This window comes from Puma concolor, chromosome E1 (assembly GCF_028749965.1).
Source record: "Puma concolor isolate L17-30 chromosome E1, mPumCon1.1.hap2, whole genome shotgun sequence".
In the NCBI taxonomy this organism is placed as follows: Eukaryota; Metazoa; Chordata; class Mammalia; order Carnivora; family Felidae; genus Puma; species Puma concolor.
Window position 1 is genome coordinate 22,506,317 of NC_141680.1, and position 19,753 is coordinate 22,526,069.

Sequence of the window (19,753 nt, forward strand, 5' to 3'; positions counted from 1 at the left end):
AAGTTGGGTGCCCAACCCACTGAGCCACCCAGGCGCCCCCTGTCCCCCCCACCCCCACAGTTCTCTAATGTAAGCAATTGGCCTCCCTTCCCATGCATGGATGTATGTACATATATATGTGTTAACCTGCGTATTGAATCCATTTCTCTATCTATCTATCATCAATTAAGAATGCAGATTCATGAATTCTTTTTTTTCCCCAAAGTTTATTACTCATTACTATCCTTAATTATCTCAGTGCTCAACTTGTCTCAGATTTGGCCAATGGGACCTCATTCAAGCTGCCTCCAGGTCATTCAGTAACTCTGCTGTGTCATACATCAGTGTAGGAATATACCAGAATTATTTATGCATTCTGTTATTGATTGCCATTAGGTTCTTTACAATTTTTCACATGGACAAACAATACCAGAGTATGAATTTCTCTGCAGGTGTCCCAAATACATATATGTTCCAGGAAAGAGCTAAGCATAAAACTTCTGGCTCTCTCAGGATGTGAGAACCATCTATTTTTACCATGTAACTATTCACTCACATGACTGCGAAATAAGTAGTTTTGCCAATGAACACTTTCATCAACCGTGAATGAGAGTTCATGTTGATCGACACCCTAACACACACACACACACACACACACACACACACACACACACACACATATTTGCCATTTAATAGGTTTCAAGTTAATCTCACAGTTGTATGAATCTGCATCTCTCCATGTGCACATTGGCCACTAAGACTTCCTCTGTGGGCACTTAACCATTCATATACATCATTGTCATTTTTTAAGTTGAGCAATGAAAAATCAGATGCATTAGGTGAAGTACCCTACAAGACAGAGCTGTCATGGATGAGACAAGAATCCCCAGGTATTCTAACACTGAAAAAAAATTCTGTCTATCTATTCTGCTACTATATAGATTTATGACATAGTAGATATATCAGGGTGCGAGAGAGAGAGAGAGAGAGAGAGAGAGAGAGAGAGAAGGAGAGAGATAGGTTGGGATAGTGGTTTTTTTAATGTTTATTTTTTGAGAGACAGAAACAGAGCCCGAGTGGAGAAGGGGCAGAGAGAGGGAGACAGAGAATCCAAAGCAGGCTCCAGGCTCTGAACTGTCAGCAAAGACCCCAAAGCAGGGCTCGAACCCACAGACCGTGAGATCAGCACCTGAGCCGAAGTCAGATGCCCAACCGACTGAACCACTCAGGCACCTTCGGGATAGTGTTGTTTAAAAATGACATTCTGGCTTGAGGTTTTCAAAGCCATCCCTGGATAAATATAACATCCAAGGCAAACCACTCCGAATGTACCCTTTGCCTCCGATCTTTTTCCTGAATCAAATCAAATCGAAATGGATAAAAATCAAAACAACCCCAAAGAGATGTTCTAAGAAGACAGGCCCCCAGTACTGACCATCTTTCTATGTGGGTTTATAGACTGAACAAATGAACGTGGGCACCAAGTCAGCCTCAGAAACTGTCTCTTTGTCTCTCTCTGGCATCCCGTCTAGGATGCTGCCCAGGTGAAGATAGGACCTGAAGCGCTGGCCCGATTTATATCCAGGAACAACTCTGGGCCAGCTGCATTCTCTGACTGCCTTAGGAAACAACTCTTCTAGCCTGTGGCCCAGGCCACTCTAGTGGCCCGCAATGCCCCTGCCCTCTCCCCCAGCCTCACCGTCACCTCTGCCCCAGGACCGCGCATTAGCCTGGGATCAACAGCTGTGTCAGTAGCAGGCAGGGCAGAGCCCTCCTGCCCTGGGTTGTCGCTGCAGAGAATCGTCTGGGGAGGGAAGGCTCAGCCGCCCGAGTGCCAGGCACATGTCAAATCCAATTTGGAAGAGGATCTTGTTAAGCCTCCTTATCTGATGACAAGTCCTCCTTTAAAAAAAAATCATCAGTTAAGAAGGTTTTGCAATGTCTCCCAGTCACCCGTGCTCAGGTCAGATAATGCTTCCTGTCAAGAATACATTCCTTATATCGCATCAGCCCCTTGATTCAAGGGGATTTGATTAGTCATATGGGACTTACCTATAAGCTTTGCTGGCCACTCATCAGTCTCTGCCCTTCAGAAGCTTTGGGACTCATTTTTGTGACTATAGAGCCCAGCATCTTGACTGAGCACATGGTTGGTTTTTATTCCTATCTTATTACCCTTTCAAGACTATGGGCACCGACAATCATCCAACCAATTGCTTGTGAGCCTGTGGTGAAAGAGTACACATTGCTGGTGACAGCCAAAGTTGTTCTGACCCCGCCGAGAAGAAATGTTGCACCAGGTACAAAGCTCACAAAAGCACATGGACTCAAACACCCCCCTTAGGGGGTTTCCCAAACAGGAGAGTAGGGCTCATATTGATTAGATATCTGTCACGGGTTGGGAAGGTTTACCGTCACTGTGCTATCCATTTTGCATATCAGTCTTCTGACACATCCTCTTACACGCATTTTATAAAAGAGGAACACTAAACTTAATTCACTTTATTTACATATTTAACAGTCCTGAAGTATTTACTTCTTGCTTTGACCAAAAATGAAAGATATAGGAGTGTTGACTGACTCCTCTTTAGGAGAGAAGGGTTATATGTACAGCTACGGAGAGGTATGGTCCCTCCTTCACATACAAAGAAAAGTATTAATAAAAAAGTGTTTCATTGATCAGCAAGGGCTAAGAGCTGCAAGCATTTATTCACACTGTACATCCGACCCAAGAAACCCGGATCATAACCTCTTGGCACCTGTCACTTACTTGTCACCTGCCACTCTTACACCCATTTTATAGATGAGGAAGTTAGAACAATGGCTGATGATTTCTCCAGTGCTGCGGCATCATTCTGATGAAGAACCTTGCATTCAAACTCAGTCTGCCTGAGTCTCATCCCCTGTCCCTTCCTCTATAAAATACCGCTTCGGGAGGAGGAGTTTTATGCATGGACATCTTCAGTACAGCATTGTTCATAAGAGAAAAAAGTGAGAAAAAGTGGCTCATAAGAGGAAAATGTTTTAGCAAACCATGGGAAATTAACCCAATGGGTTATTTTGCCTTCTTACAAATGATAATTTTCAATTTTAAAGATTATTTAGCAATACCAAGAAACGCATATCATATAACATCAAGACAAGAGAATAGAATACAAAAGTATTCCTATGTAATGATTGTAACTATATTAAAATGCATATCCATATGGGAAAAAATGCTCCTGGGAACTTGGAAAACACAAGACTTTTTTTTTTTAAAGATATTAGTAACTTCACGTAATTTCTCAAAGAATCCATTATTGATATGAAGTTGTATTTGAAGAGAGGCACTCATCTGGTTGGAAAGAATAATATGTTCAGAAAAGAAAAGACTAGAATTTGACTACTTGCTCTTTCATATACTAAATTTGGGGAACAGAGCAATTTATGTATAATCTCCGAGTCTTTTTCATTTGTCAAATGGTGCTCTCACCATTAACTTCACGATGACATAATGCAAATTAAAGAAGGTAAAACACACACAAACACTGAGCCCACTGTGATAAATTCATTAATGAAAACATCACCCATGATAAATTAACAAAACAAGAAAAATAAAGTTAAAGGATGGCACTTCTCAAGCCTCCGCCACCCCCAAGCTCTACTCTAGGTTTTCCAAAGCTGATTGGGAAGCAACATTTCAGCCCACACACATATACACGCTCCCAGGGAAGCCAAGGGAAGTGGGTAAATAGGGGGATTCACTCCTTGCCGGTGTCATCCTCAGCTCAACTCAGCCCCAGATCACCAACCCTGAACGCATTATATATTAATCCCTGGGCTCTCCAGTGAAGCCAGCCTGTGAAACTAAGCCTTCTTTGGTCCTCGGGGCATTTACAAGATAAGGCCATGTTACAGGCTGGGCACTGATGGTCCCTGAAGCCTCTTAGAATGAATGTCCTCACTCTCTGAGACCTTGTGAACTCTCGTCCACAGGGATGTTGTGGGAAGATTCCCCTAGCTTCACTACTGCTAGGCGCACAGGAGACGCTTGACAAGATGGACCTACAAATGTTCCTACATGGTCTTCTGGTTGGGCTTCTGTGCTCTCTCGGCTTGAGGTTGCTCTGTCAGGCCCTCACTTCCCCAAATCAAGTGCAGAGTCAAGTAGACTGGAGAATGGGAGAGAGGGGGGAGGCATCAGAAGTGAAATGCACATCCCCAGGAGCTAAGCAAGCACTGACAGGTTTCCAGTGATCAATGATGCTCTGGCCCACAGCATCTTGCCTGTGGAAGGAACCTCCACCTGGGCTCCGAGCAGCAGGCCCTAAGTGCGCAGTGGCTGGTGACCCCTTGGCTGCAGCCAGCCATCTGCTCTTCCCAGGAGAGGCACTCCCTGCTTCCCGCCCAGGCCCAAAGAGGAGGGGTGATGGGAGCGAAAGTGGTGGTGGGGGAGGGAGGGAGACTAATATTAGCAAAGATTTAGAAAGTACCAATCACAGAAGAATAACACGAGCTTGCTGATTGTGTGCTCAACCACCCGCCAGGAAGATACCGTTACCCCCATTGTTTTAAAGATGAGGAAATTGAGGCTCCAGACTTGCATTTAATCATTGTTCACCTATTGGCTGAGCACTGACTACAGTCAAGCAACTGTGGCCCCAGAGGAGACATGAAAGATAGTCAGAAGGTAGAATTTCTCATTCGGCAGTGATGCTTGTTCAGAAGCCTCCTCAGAACACACTGTTCCCTTGGGCAGATGCTCTCGGATCAAGAAGAAATTGGCAGAGCAGTTGTCCAAGCTGTCTGCTCCGTCTTGCCTGCACCAAGTTGAATGAAACAGACCTGGTGCCAGGACCGGGGAACAGTGCTTTAAATGGCTGCACTTGAAGCTGTTCCTTAGAACAGCTCTTGGCTCACAGCAAAGGGAGGCACACCTGGCATTCACCCATCGGGAAGGCAGCGTGTTGGGCCCCGCTCGAAACTCAGGCAGGGAAGCCTGGGGAACTATGACAGCAAGGAGACGGGCTGCCGCAAGGGGCTGTCCCTTCTTCCCATGGAATAGGAAGAGCACCAGATTTGGAGTCCAGAAAACACACACACCCTGAACTGAACCTGACTCTGCCACCTGCCTGCTGTGTTTTTGTGGGCCACCTTCCTAAGCTCTTAGATCCCCGTCTACAGAAAAGATTTGGGGGGGGGGGACAGAAAGTGAGCCAGGCACGTACAAGTGGCCCAGTGCCTGGCACACAGGCATCCTTCTTTCCCTCTGAACGATGTTTCTGTGTGAAGGACAGGGAGGGGGAGGGGAAGTGAAAACCAGGAGGCAGGCATCCTGAGAAGTGGGTGACAGGCTCGCCCTATAACCCCCAGGGTGGTGGCACAGACACGGACACTGCCGTTCCCCAGAGCTCCTGGGACAACTGCCAGGTAGGGCTGAGAGCTGTCAGCAGGAGGCAGAGGAAAGTGCAGGAGGCTGGACACCAGTTAAGACTGCGATGTCCAACAGTCATCAGGGCAATCTGAATAATTCTGTCCAACGTTAATTCTATAGCCTCGGGCTATGTCTAATGAGCACACCGTCCTCCCGATGATACGGCCTTACAGGCTCGGACACATAAGAGATTTCAAGGAACCACTTGGGACAGAGCGACAACTTTTCTCAGATGCTCATTTCAGCAACCAGTCCCCCTTGTGGGTCAACACATTACTTCAAGCCAAATCCATTCTGTTTTCATTTCAGCCCTCTTCCCGTTGAGTTCTCTTGGGGCACGAGAAACAGCTAGCTTGGTCACCCCATTACGTGCCCTGGCCGCGTTGCTAACAGAGAGCATCGCCACACGTCGCATTTGCCCATCATCCAACAGTAAGAGCGTGCAGCCTCCTGCATTTGGTATTCTGGATGGCACGCAGGACAGGGCTGTACCTCTCCTTAGGGAGGTTTTAGACGTTTGAATTACAGTACGCTAGAACTCATCTTTTCCAATCATCCATTTAGTACTGGAACCCCTTGAATATTACTCATCGCAGGAAGCCATTCAAACTCCTGCTTGGGCTCCTCCCTTGATCGGAAGCTGGCCACCCAAAGCAGCCACTTCATTCAGGCTCTAGTGCTGAGTGTAGAGATGAGTCGTTTCCCAATATGTGTTGAATATATGAAGGCCATTAATTGATGGCTCAAATGCTTTTTCATTTACTCATCAGTCCATTCGTGAGACATCTTTCTCTCCTTGGGGTGCCTGGATGGCCCAGTCAGTTGAGCGTCCAACTCTTGATTGGGCTCAGGTCATGATCCGGGAGTCATGGGATCGAGCCCCACATTGGGCTCCACATGAGCGTGGAGTCTGCGTAAGACTCTCTCTCTCCCTCTATTTCTGCTCCTCTCCCACTCATACACACTCTCTCTCTCCTCTCTCTCAAAAAAAAAATTTTTAATTAAAAAAAAAGAAATCTTTCTCTCCTTAACCTCTATATTTTCACTCCAATATCTGCAAGTCTCTCCAGGCTTAATACTTCCAATTCCTTCAAATATTCCTCATACAGTTTTGTTTCTAGCCCCGCCCTACCTCCACGATCTCAGTTTCTCTCCTCTGGACGGTGCTCCTTGCAAAACATGTCGCCTCGAAATTTCACAAGTTGAAAACACCATTATTTCGAAGGTGACCTGCGCCAACATCCCCCTATCCATGTATCTGTGTTTTCACTAATGTGGCCCAAACAGCACATCCAGGTATATACGTGGAAATATGTTCCATACACACAGAACGATTTTGCAGGAGAGCATGAGGAGCATTCCTCCCATGGATTCTGCGGCCCCGCACTAGAGACACAGGCCGAGAAGGGGGGAGAGGGGGCGGGGCAAGTCGTGTGAGGCAGAAACAAGCAGCATAATAAGGTCAGCACCAAAACCACTTAGTTGGAGGTCACGTTGAAAGTCCCGGTCGCTCTCTGGCGAAGTCACGGAGAGAGCTGTTTGACTTGGAGGCCCCTAAGCCCCTGCGTCCCTCCTGATTCAGCAAAGTGGAGAACGGACCGACTTTCGATCCGCACTGGCTTGGGCTTGAATCCTTGTCCTCCTCAGCTATGTGGTGTCAGACAAACGCCTTTCTCTCGCTGAGCCTCTGTTTCATTACCTGCGTAATGGGACAATGATGTCTCCCTCCCTAGGCAGCTATGATGATTAAGGAAAGCCACGGATAGGGTCTGGCACAGTGTGGGGAGCACATGGGGCTCAGAAGGGGTTGCGTACTCCCCAATGGGAGGGCTCTCCATCCTCCTTAGAGAAGTCTTCTTTGAGCAAAGGCCTGACATCAGCGACTTACACCTCAGTGTGGGCTAGTAAGGCAGTGCGATTCCTCCTGTGGGGGAGTTTGTCTGCTAAGGTGTTAAAGAAATCTTACGCTCTAGTCAGGGGGTGGCCATGATGCTGGTGGTGGCATTTTATTTTATTTCTTACCAACCAGCGTTCATGAAGGCTCTGAAATAGCTTCTTCCCCCTCTCCCTTCCTATACCACCTGCTTTCTCCTTGGCTGGGATGGGGGTGGGGGAATGTACATAAAAGATGCCATCTACAAGCTCAGGAGTATTATCAGCATGTCTTACCTACTGGGCAGCGTTTTCCATGGCATAATCTGGTTAGAGACACAGACCTCTGAGCAATAACCAGAATTGCTGATTTACTAAGCCAATTTCAAGAAATTTCAATCCTTTGGTGTGTGTGTGTGTGTGTGTGTGTGTGTGTGTGTACCAACTGTATGCACTGTCAACCATCAATCTGCCAGCATGTTTTCAACCATTTATTTAACAACCCTTTACTTAGCATATATTATGGCCTAAGCACTATTCTAGTGGTGGAGAGAAAGGTGAATAAGGGCCTGTCTCTAGCGGAAGAGAAAGATGTAATCAGGTAAAGTATGGAACAGCCCGGTTTGTATTAGCCAGATACACAAAGTCAGTGAATTCAGAGCACAGAGCAAGGAGCAGGGAGCATTCCCAGGGGAGGAGGAATTCAGAGAATGTACAGAGGAAGTGGCAAATGGGTAGGGCCTTGACGGATGAATAGGAGTTTTTCCAGCACTGAAATGACAAAAAGGACATTTGAAGCAAGAGAAACAGCTTGTGAAAGACTGAGAGTTGGGGCTAGGTGTATCAGGTAGGGGGAACGAGAGTGCCTGAAGCTTGGGGCTGGTGGAGTGTAATGGCAGAAGAGGTGACCTGAGGAATCTGGGTCCGGTGTGTGAAGGACTTCAGTGAAGGAACTTCAGCCAGAGAGAGGTGACAGTACTCACCCTGACCAAAGATGCTCAAGTCCTGTACTCAGACAGTGGTTGTGGGGTGGAGACAAGAAATGCCGGATTCAAGACACGTGTGTTAGATAGAATTGCAGGGCTGGTGACGGATGTCGGGGGGAGGGGGGGAGTTGAGGATGACTCTGAGGTTTCTGGGTTTGCCGATCGACTGGATAACGTCATCAGTAACCAAGATTGAGGACGCAGGAGGAGCAGGTTCCGGGGAAGGGGGGCGAGGGCGAGGTTAGGTAAATAACATCGAGGGGCACATCTTCCATCAGCTTCAAGGACATTACTCTGCCTGGGCCTTGGGATGAACATCAGCTCTACTGTGCCTTTAAATGACATCCTCAAATGCCACCTCTTAGCCAGACCATGGAGAGTTCCGCTGGAGAGGCTTCAGGGCACCTCGCAGAAGCCCATGTGGGTCACTTGGGGAGGGCCACACCAGCAAGCACAGAATAGAGCTTAAGAGCACATACTCGGGGACCAAGCAGCCCTGGGTCCGAATCTTCTCTCCTGCCACTAACAGGTTATGTCGGGCCTGTTACTTAATCTCAGGCCATTTACTTAATCTCTCTCAAGCCCTGGTTATTATCTATAAAATGGGTATACTGATAGTATCTACCTCATAGGTTACCAAGAGATTAAATGAGTTAAGTGTAATATAAGAAGCTCACAAGAACATCAGGCACGTGGCAAGAACACTGTTGTCACTGTTAGGAGTATACTTTTCTCCTTCAAACATTTATTTGCGCGTTCGCTTTTGGTGTGAAGAACTCTTCCACAGACAAGGACCGAGTCCCCACAATTCCCTATGCCTAAGCTTCTTCCAGAAGATCTTGTTAAGGCTGACGCAATGCAGTCCTAAAGTGTGCCCTTTAGACGTGTAGACCACACTCCCAGCCACTGTCAGCAGGATGTGCATCTGGCCACGTTCCCGGATGTGGGACTCTGACCAGGTCCTCTGTCCTGGAGACAATGCTGGTTGAGGTCGGGAAACAGAGCAAGACTATCTGACCCTGAAGGCTGAGGCTTCCCAGGCACTGTGCTCCGGCCAGCTGGGCCAACTCTTCCCTGGAATGCAAGCGAGCACATCCTTGCTTCTCTGGATCCTGGTCTTCTCTACAGGTCTCATGAGAAATGGAGACGGTCTGCTTCCATCCAGGGAATGGGTGCTCCAGGGCTGTGCTGCCCAAGCCCAAAATTATGGAGCAGCCTGATGTGACCTTGAGCATGGACAGGCATTGATCCTGCCCTGGCTGTGTCCACTGTGAGGACAGCTGGCTAATCTCTCATGAAAGTGTATTAGGTAGAAATGTTCTCTTGCCCATTCCACAATCTTCATGTTGGGGGCCACAGGAGCTGAGGCAGGAAAGATGCTTAGCCTGGAATCAGAGAAAAGGCTCACCCTATAGGCTGCTTCCAGCAGCTTCCTCGGCTAGGTGTGGCCAGTCAACCCTATAGCATTCCTCCTGGTTCTACTGAGGAGGCAAGTGTTCAGCCCAGGGCTGAAGAAAGGGAGAAGAATAATAAAGGAGACACAGTAGAGGGGCCATGGGCTTTGGAGTCAAAAGACACCGGATTGAGCCCCAGCTCCACCTTTCACTAACTGTGTAAGCTTGACATGTTACCAAACTGTCCAGAGTCTGTTTTCTCATCCGGAAATGAGAATAACAAGATCTCGTCTACATCGTGTTATCGCGAGTATCAAGTAGGATGATGTGAAGAGAAACATCGCTTTGTTAGCCTGATTTTTTTATACCAAAATATATGTAGTTCAACTTCTATATGTACTTCCAAAATGTATTGCAGTCCCAGAACAATGCTTAGGTCATCTCTCTCCATATCTTTTCTTCTGTGTGCCTGCAAAGCCAGCCTCCGTGACCCCATCTCCACATGCTCAAATATGACTCATTCTTCAAAGCCCGGCTCCAAAATCTAATCCTCTGTGAACCTCCCTCCCCCTACACACACACACACACACACACACACACACACACACACACACGAAGACATCTGGGGATGTTACGGTAGGGTGAATGTATTTTTCATGTGGAAAGGACATGAACTTAGGGGGTCCAGAGGGTAGATTGGTATGGGTTGAATTGTGTCCTCCCCAAAAGGCATGTTGAAGTTCTAAACCCCGGTGCCTCTGAAGGTGACCTCATCTGGAGTCGCTGCAGATTTAACTAGCTAAGACAAGGTCATCCTGGAGTAGGGTGGGCTCCTGACCCAGTAGGACTGGTACCCATAAAAGAAGAGGAGGAATACACAGGGAGAAGACGGCCATGTGATGAGGGAGGCAGAGACGGGAGGAGCATGCAGGCAAACCGGACAATGCCAAGGGTTTCTGGCAAACCCCAGACGCTGGAAGAAGCAAGGGAAGATTCTTCCCTACAGGTTTTCCTCACAGGTTGGCCCTTCCGACACTTTGATTTGGGCCTTCTAACCTCGAGAACTCAGACAATCAATTTCTGTTGTTTCAGGCCACCCAGTCTATGTACTTTCCAACAGCAGCCCTAGGAAACGAACGTATCCGCCATCCTTCCCGCCACTGGACGGTGACTTGGCCTCCTCTCTCCTCAGCCTCCACAGCCAGTCTCATCCCGGTGACACCCCGCCTTCTTGCCTCTCCTGTCTGCCTCATCTGACTCATCCCCCGCATCGCACCCTTAGTTTCACGTCTCCTCTCCTCACACCGGGATTATTACAAACGCTTTCAAGTAAGTGTTCCCGCTACAAGTTCCTTCAGGTGAGTGTCCCTCCATCCACCCACACGGTGGCTGGAAGAATCTTTCCAAAATGTCAGTTTGATCACGCTTTCCCCTATAAAACCCTGAATGGCTCCCCTGAGTCTTTAGGACATTGACAAAGGTATGTAAGCATCTCTGTCTCATTCAAGACCCTAGACAATGAGGGCTACAACCATCACCCAGGAATCATCTGCCACTCCCACATTCCCACACACCCTTTGTGCCAAGCCTACTAGAGTATTCCAGCCTCCAACGATGGTCTCCATCTAAGGATCTTCACATACAATTGCCCCCACCTTCAACCTTGCTTCTCTCCTCCGCCTAAGAAGGATTTCTTCAAAATTAGCTCTGATATCACCTCCTTCAGGAAGTCCTGAACCTTTCCCCTCCCAGCCTAAATACGGTGCCCCTCTCTGGGCTGCCATAGGGTCACCTTGACCCAGCACATTTCCACCACTAGGGTGAGCTCCTTGGGGACAGGAACCATCTCCACCACTTGTTTCACCAAAGCCAACATGGCCACAGAGCAGGTACCCAACAAGTAATTCGTTCATTTTATTTTATTGTCCCCATGATAGTTATTGATGCTCAGCAGTCTCCGTTACGGGTTGGGGCCAGGCAACATGCTAAAAACTTACGTGCACTGTTTCATTTCCCCCTTCCGCCAACCCTATCAGCTTGGCATCATTATCTTCCCATGATTACTAAAGCGACTGGTCCCCAAGACATGCCCGGCACACACAGCCAAAAAGTGGCAGAGGGCAGGGTCTAGTCCGGGCACACAGATGTCACCACACTGCCAGAATGATGAAAGGATGAGCCAATGAACGTCGAAGAAGCCTCACAATTAAAAGATATTCCCTGCCGCTCATCGGAATGCAAATGGAGACCTCCCTAGTTTGAGCTGCCACTTCCATATCGACTGGCCTCTCGTCTAGAGAGGTAGAGAGAGAGAGAGACAGAAAGAGAGAGAGCCATTCTCCCATGGCTGAGGGAGTTATGGTCCTCATCCGTCACACCCAACTATGTGTGTCTGCGTCAGGGGAGGGGACGAATGAACACAAATGGTATAAACACTAGCAGAGGCAAATGAGGAGCTGTTTTATCTCCTTGGCACAGAACATAAAACCGGGGCCAGGGTTGCGCTCTGACCTTTATTTACGGTGTGGGGTGGTGAGCGGTCCTGATAGGGGAGGCGCCCTCCTCGCGCACCCCCCACCCCACCCCACGCCTTGTTGGAAGCAAAGACGAATTAAAAACACAAGCTGCTCAGAGAGAGATAAATCAATTTTCATCAGAGCAGAGCCTCTGACGCCACCCTGACAAATCAATATATTTCTCCGTAATGGAGTCACTAAAGCTGCAACCAAGTCACCGAGAAACACAAAGCAGCCTCATAAAGAATATCGCGAAGTAATAGAATATCCAAATATGAATTTCAATTATCCGCCTTCAAGGGCACACTAATATCTTCAGGAGGGGAGTCCATCAAAAATTGATGGAGCCTGGCTTCACTGCCCCCAGTCAATGCCTCTGTGGGCTCCCAGGGTTCCCACTGCCCCAAGCCAGCAGACGAGTCTCCCCCAGCCTAGAAGAAGAATCTAGAATCCCTTGTCATGTGGCCTTCTCCGAGGGAGATGGGAAAGCTCTGAGCAGAGGACCCTGCCCATTGAGAAACTCCCTGCTGGCCCTGAACCGGGGAGAGGGCTTTCACCAGCCTGCACAGAGTCTAGGCTGGCCCAGTGGCCCCACCACCTAGACAGGGCTACTGAGATCAAGCCGAGCTGGTGCCATCACCCAGATACCCAGGGGGAACCCACCCAGGCCAGGTGGGACGAAGCCTTAGCTCTGCTGCCTCCTGGCCTCCCCCCTTCCCTTAGCAGGCTCTCAGGGAGGGGGAGGGGGAGGGGGCCGGCTGCTGGGAATGGCGGCCAGCTCCCTGCAGGTATCCCCTGCCCAGTCGTGAGGGTGGCCCTGGGAGTCACTTTGGTGACACACCTGCCTCTCGCTCAGATCCCTGAGTCACCACGACAGCAACAACGACCACACGGGTAGGAAGGATACTGGCTCAGAGGCTGGAGTTGGCTTCCGGACAGTCTAGGGCTGAACCCTGGAGCCGCCTTGTGTAGTCTGAGTAGTCTTGCAAACCTCAGTTTCCCGAGCTACAAAATGGAATGAGGCCATCCATCCCACCTGTTCATAAGTTTGTGTGACCACCAGTCTTTACTGAAGGCCTGATCTGAGCTGGGATCCTTGGAAGCTCTTTATACTATGTATAAATGACTACGTATCGAGTCATTTTATCTTCAGAACAACTCAGTGAAGTTGCTACTATTTTTCTCATCATTTTAGATAAGAAAGTTGAGGAACAGAGGTTAAGCTCGAGGACTGCTATCACTTGTATTACTATAATATTTAATATACTTTCCAAGCGTGTTCTGAAAGCTGCTTCATGCACCGAAGCATGATTGATCTGTACAATAGCATTTTTTAAACTCCGATTACTACCAGAGTCTTCTAAGTGGTCTTTTGACCCTCCAACCCATGCTCCTCAACGCTGCGAGGGAGATCTTTCTAAAACACGAATATGGTGATACTGCTTCCTCATCTAGATTCCTTCCATGGATTCTCTGTCCTTTTTGATAAAGTCCAAGCCCCTTTTATCTTTGCAGCCAAAGATCTCCTTCATCTGGCCTTGATTCGCCTGTTCAGCCTCCATTCTCAATGCCCCCGTGTCCTGGTTTATTCTGATTCTCCCCCAGTTCTTTCCGGAATATGCTCTGTTCGCTCATACCCTGGGAGTTTTGTGTATCTCATCTCCTTTGCTCGTAACGCCTATCCTTCCCTATTCTGGAAAACACCCTCCCTTCCCATTACAATCACCTCCTCTGTGAAGCTTTCCCTGCACCCGCAGGCAGGTCTGCACATGAGCCTCGTGTGCCCCGATTCTAGATCCTGGCTTCCCTGCTACACAGCTCACTTCTGCACGCTTCTGCCCTCCCTTTGCCTCCCTGTTCAGCCAGGGTGTGCTGGATGGCCAGGCCTTGTCATGAGTATATCCCAGGTCTCAGCACACAGCAGGTGCCTACGTGTGTGGTTTATATTGTCTTTATTTTGAACTACGGTGGGGTGGGGATGATGAGGCGCACAGTCTTATGCCTGACAAGGACACAGCTGGTCTCAATGCCGTCCTGGGACAATGTCAACCCAAGAGGACCCATCTCGCTAGTTTAATCAGAACAGAAATTTATTTAAGGGCGTCAGGTGGCTCTTGAAATCTCCAGAAGGCCAAAGAGCCAGTGTCAGAAGGGAGAAGCCTGAAGTAACACTCAAATCTTAAGTACCCAGCTGCTCCAGTGGGGACCCTGCCACCACCATGTCTGGACGCCTCAGCCCCTACTCAGTGTGAGTTAATAAATGAATGGCGGTGAGTTGTCGGGATAGTTACTGCTCTTACCGGGGAGGAAACAGGTGTAATGAGGTGGTAAGTCTTCCTCACAGCCCCACACATAGCAGGCTGTGGAGGTGTGTTGTCGTGTGCAGAGGTCTCTGCTGTGCTGTGGCCACCTGTGCATGGGTGGGGGCGGGCAGGTGCTTCTGGAGCTGAGGAGCCTGGTGGGAGCTGAGACACGTGGTTGCGGGGAGCCAGGAGGAGACAGTGTGATAGAGGCAGCCGGCCCTCCCCATCTCCCCATGCAAGCTTCCTCCCCGCTCCGGGCACACCGCTGGCCCATGTGGCTCAGCCCCCACTGTGGCGGAGGGGGGCCCTGGGATGGAGTTTTCTGCTCAGCGGAGTGTGAATGCATGAGAAGTGGGTCAGCTCCGGGCTGGAGCATCCGAGGGCTGGCGTGTCTCCTCCACCATCTCGTGGCAAGATGCAGAGGACCCAGGGGAGGACGAGAGGCCCTGGAGGGGGCAGAGCCACCGTCTAGAAAGAGCCTCAGCCCTGACCCATCACGAGGAGGGCTGCCCTCCAAAGCACCAACCGGCCTGCAGCGCGGGCAAGAACTGAGGTCTACGATGCTTGACGCTGAGCCACTGAGATGCAGGGATCACTTGTTAGAGTCGTCAGCTTGCCTTCCCCAGGTCACACGGGGAGGGGAGTCCTCTGCCTCGCACCCCGAACTGGGGAGCCACAGCTGCAACAGTACACCCACAGCCTGGCAGGCCCACAAGGATGAACGGGGACCCCAGAGGGGGCAGCCGTCCAGGCTGGTGTGCCTGGACAGGACTTGGTGGCCCTGCACCCTTCCCCCAGACCTTGCCCCCCTGCATCTCTACCATTTGCCTGTTCCTGAGTTTTAGCCTTTATAACAACCTGGTAAAAGTTCTGAGTTCTGTGAGCCATTCTGGCACAGTGGGAACCCTGAAACCCTGAGCTACAGCCAACTGGTCAGAAGCATGGGAGGCCGGGACTCTCACGGGCGTCTGAAGCAGGGGACAGTCTCCTGGGATGAAGCTCTTAACCCGCTCTGCACCAACTCTGGTAGCTAGTGTCACAGTTGAATTGCAGGCCACCCAAGCTGGTGTCCCAAGAGCTGGACAATGGGTTGCTGTGAGGAATAACCCCACACATTTGGAGCCAGAGGATTATAAGTAAAGACCGATCAGACAGGCGTCAGATTCGAGGCTTCTCCGGCTAGAAATGGGGACCGACTACCACCGGACTTGGACCTCCCTGTGTCCTCTGCCTGCCTCCCCACCCCCAGTGGCTGATGACCACTCTCACATCTGCTGGTCTCTCCCTAGCTTCATTCTGAACTTGGGAAAGCAAAGAACAGGATGGTCTCTGGGGATCTCCTCCAACTATAATAATCTCGAATTAATTCTGGGCAAACTGAGACGCCAAGCCACAGCCACTGTGGGTGGCCATGGCCAGCAGTTTGGGTCCAGTTGGGGGTGCAATCCCTTCCTCTCTTCCAACCTCACCCTAAACCTCGTTCCCAAACCCGTCACGTAGCAATGAGTTTTGCCTGCGATGAAGTAGCTAGAAACGAAAGACATGGGGCGCCAGGACCCCTCTTCTTATAGTCTTTCCCCTTCCGTGGGGTCAATCAGATGCCTCTGCTCCCTCTGTTCTTCCTCCACCTGGTCAATGATGATGAGGGTTCCCATGAGGAGCCCGATGTCACCTGAGTCCCCCACAGGAAGACGCAGCTGGCCTCCAGAGCGTGGGGACCTGCCCCGTTCTAGGAAAGGAGCACAGTGAATGAGAAGCAGGGTGGGGTGGTGATCAAAGTGCCCGCTCGGGGACCTAGGTCTCAAAGTGGTCTGCAACTGAGCTGGCTTTCCTTGTGCTAAGCATCCCAGGCTTCGGGCAGAGGAGGCTAGGGCCCCTAGACCCCCATTCCAGCTCTGCCTTGTCCTAGCTGTGTGACCGGCTGGAACCTCTCTGAACTTCAGGTTTCTTCATGTTCTAAGGGGATTCCAAGGACAAGGCTGCTGTAAGAATTAAATGAGGGACTGCATGGGGTGTGACGCGCACGCCGGCACCGTGAGCACGTCCTGTAGCGAAGACGGTCAGCACCGCTCCCTGTGCCTCACACGGTGCCGGGCGCCTCGTACGGTGTTAGTAAAGGTCTGAGAACGGGAAGATGGAGAGAAGAGAGAAAAGAAAGAAGGCGGGAAAGGAGGACACGCGTGGTAAGAGGCCGGGACCATGGCTGTGAACAGTGAACACATCTGACCTGCGTGAGTGTCTGCGGAGGTGGGGGTGGGTCACAGTCTGCTCAGAGCACCCCGTGGGGTTCCACTCTGCCCCCCTCCTTGTCCCCACTGAGAAGCCCCACTTGCCGAGCTCCCACTGACCCCTGGTTTAAGGAGCCTTAGGGCCTGGCACCAGCAGGTAAAGCTGTCCTCATGAGGGAGCCAAGGGGACACGTGGCCTCCCTGGGCTTCAGGGAGACTGCCGACAGCCACTTGCTGCATGCCACACACATTCCCCTGCAATCTACACGTATTCAACCTGATAGAGAGGCGCCTATTTATGTCACTGCATGACCGGAGGCAGGTCACCTGTCAGAGCCGGTTTCCTGACCTGTAAACTGGGGAGGGCGAACAGCCCCTGCCCTGATGACCTCGCAAGTGGGGGTGGTTCTAACTCTAGAGGACAGAGGGCTAGAAAAAGGAGTTACTATTGGGGTTGCCTCCAGCACTCTCTTTGGGCAAAGCATCGCTTGGTGTCCTGCAGATGCAAAATAGAGTTCGTTTCTTTCCTGGGGAAGGCAGCGGGGAGGAAGGTGATGTCAGGAGAGGGGGTGCTCCAGGTCCCTTTCAGCTCTGGCTGCAGGTTAGACCCTCCCGGCCCCCGCCCTGCTCTGCTCTGGGTGGGGGCTGGGCTAGTGCCTCCCAAACACCCACCCGCGCTTCCTCGGCTTGAGAACTCCTACAGGCTCCTCCATAAAGTGAACATAGATAAACCGAAGGAAAATAATCTTAACATCAGTCTGCACAGCGATGTATACCCCTCCCCCAGAGTTCAAGGGCCTGTGAACTATGAGATGAAACATTTATGAACCTGGTTTTTAATAGCTCGCATTTATCAAACACGGATTACACGTCAAGCGCTATGCGAAGCACGTGATAGGCTTTATCCCAGCGAGGGCTCACAGCACCCTATGAAGTGGGGCCCGCCACCACCCCGTTCTCAGCGGGGGAAACGGGCAGAGCTATTTATGGCGAACCAACACCCCGGCTCTGCCTGATTTCAGGGCCAAGCGCTGTGCTCCAGGCCACTGACTGGGGCTGGACAGACAGCCTGAGAGCCTCCTCTGCCTTGCACCTTGGGCAAGTCACTGCCCTCTCTGGGCCTTTTTCCTTACCTGCAAAGTGAGGTCACTAGGCTTCCAGCTCTGTCACTCTCAGGCCTACAGTCCCATGACCTCTTCTTGCTTAAATCCTCCGGCCTCTTACTTTTCTTCTGTTTTCAACTTCCCAATACCCGCAAAATGTATTTGAAACCAGGGCAACTAGCCTGGAGACCTGCTCTTAAGAAGAGTTATCACAAGATTTTGGCCACTCAGTTGCTTGAAACAGAGAATCTTTTTCCTGATTTTCTTTTTCCCTATAAAATCCAAAAACTCTAGAGAGTCGTTGTTGGATGGAATCAGCTTTGAAAATCGTGGCATCACATGACTACACTTGATATACACATTGGTCATGGGCTAGGAACCCAACCCGCCGTCCTAGAAGCCCACATCTCATGCTTTACCTGGGACAGATAATTCCCGAAAGTTTGCTCTGGAGTATTAAAACGTTCTTGGCTAAGAAGGACTATCACTACTTATTACGCACCCTCCTAGAGATCCACAGTGAATGTAAAAGATTCCCAGTAAAGGTGCTGATAAGTCCTGCAGTAAAGAAATCTTGGCAGTTTTGTTTCATCTAGATTCTTCCCAAGCTTCCTTGGCCACAGAACCCTTTTAGTGAATACCCAAACCGAATGCTTAAAACGGGGCATACGAGTCCCTGCCAAAGCCACATGCCATCTTCTTGGGCCCCCATGTCAATGCTTCTTGAAATCCAGAAGATGGGCTATGAGTGAACCAGGTACAGAATGCAGGGTAATGCTAGGTGTCACGGTACCAGACGCACTGCTTCTTGCCTCACAGGGGCTCTGATGAGCTGGGAGGCCTGCAATTAACAGGGCAGCTGGCCCAGTGGGGCAGGAAGCACTGTCATCCAACAGCCAGGTGGGCTCAACTGGGTGACAATAAAGCCACGGCAGAAAGCCACACCTTTTCATTTTAAGGGTGGCTCTGAACCCTTCCAGCTGTCCGTGGGGTTGGGGAATTCATTCATTAGCACATTGTGAAAGGAAGAAAACAGACACATTAGGAAAGACAGAATGATCTCACCCTACCTCTCATATACTTTCCAAAACAGGATCAGTTAGAGCAAAGTCACTGCCACCCATTACTCCACCTAGTAAAGCTCCATTAAACTCTTACTCTGTGCAGACTCTGAAGATAATGCGGTGATGAATTAGATTCAGCCAGTGCCTTCCAGGGGTTCACAGTTCATGTGGAGACAGGCGTGCAAACAGTTACAATACTGTTGTAACGTGGGCAAGAGAGAACCTACATCTGTCTCTTCCCAAAGCAACATCCACATCCTGAGCATCTTCTATGTCCCAGAGGCTGCTCTAGGCACGGAGGGAATAGACAAAAAAGACACGGCCCCCGTCCAAAAGATGTTTCTGGCCTCTGGGATGCTTCCCCGCCCAAACTGCTCCTCAAACACAGTCAAACATGTCCTCCTCTCAACTTTGGACTTCCCCATCACGGTGCTCATCACATCATCACGAATTTATTAGAATGCTTGCTTTTTCCCCACCCAGGCTGCAAGCTCCCGCAAGGGCTGGGCCCTGCATTACTGATGTTTGTATAATAAGTGTATCTCTTAGCAACTGCCCGAAGATAGTAAATGCTCAGCAAATACCTTTTGAACTAAAGAGATGCATGTCAGGGTAAGGGAAGTTTGTAAATCAGTATAGTATAAGGCGACTCTGATGCATGCCCCGGAAAAGGAAGAAGCGTTCAACCAAGAGATAACAGGGATCCCTCTGGGTGAGTATGGGAGAAAGGAGAGCTCACGAGGGCTCGTGCAAAACGTGCATCGAAACGGACGCTGGAAGACGAGTAGCCTTTCAACAAATGAATACTAGGGGACTTAAAAGGAGTAAATTCTGGAAACAAACAGGAAGGGGGCACCTGGGTGGCTCAGTGGGTTAAAGCATCGACTACGGCTCA

General features: G+C 50.0%; 1 protein-coding gene across 1 annotated transcript in view; it reads right to left on the reverse strand.

Moving 5' to 3' along the window:
• Positions 1–19,753, reverse strand: part of ASIC2 (acid sensing ion channel subunit 2) — a 1,013,600-nt gene that overhangs the window by 969,148 nt on the left and 24,699 nt on the right. The window lies entirely within an intron of this gene.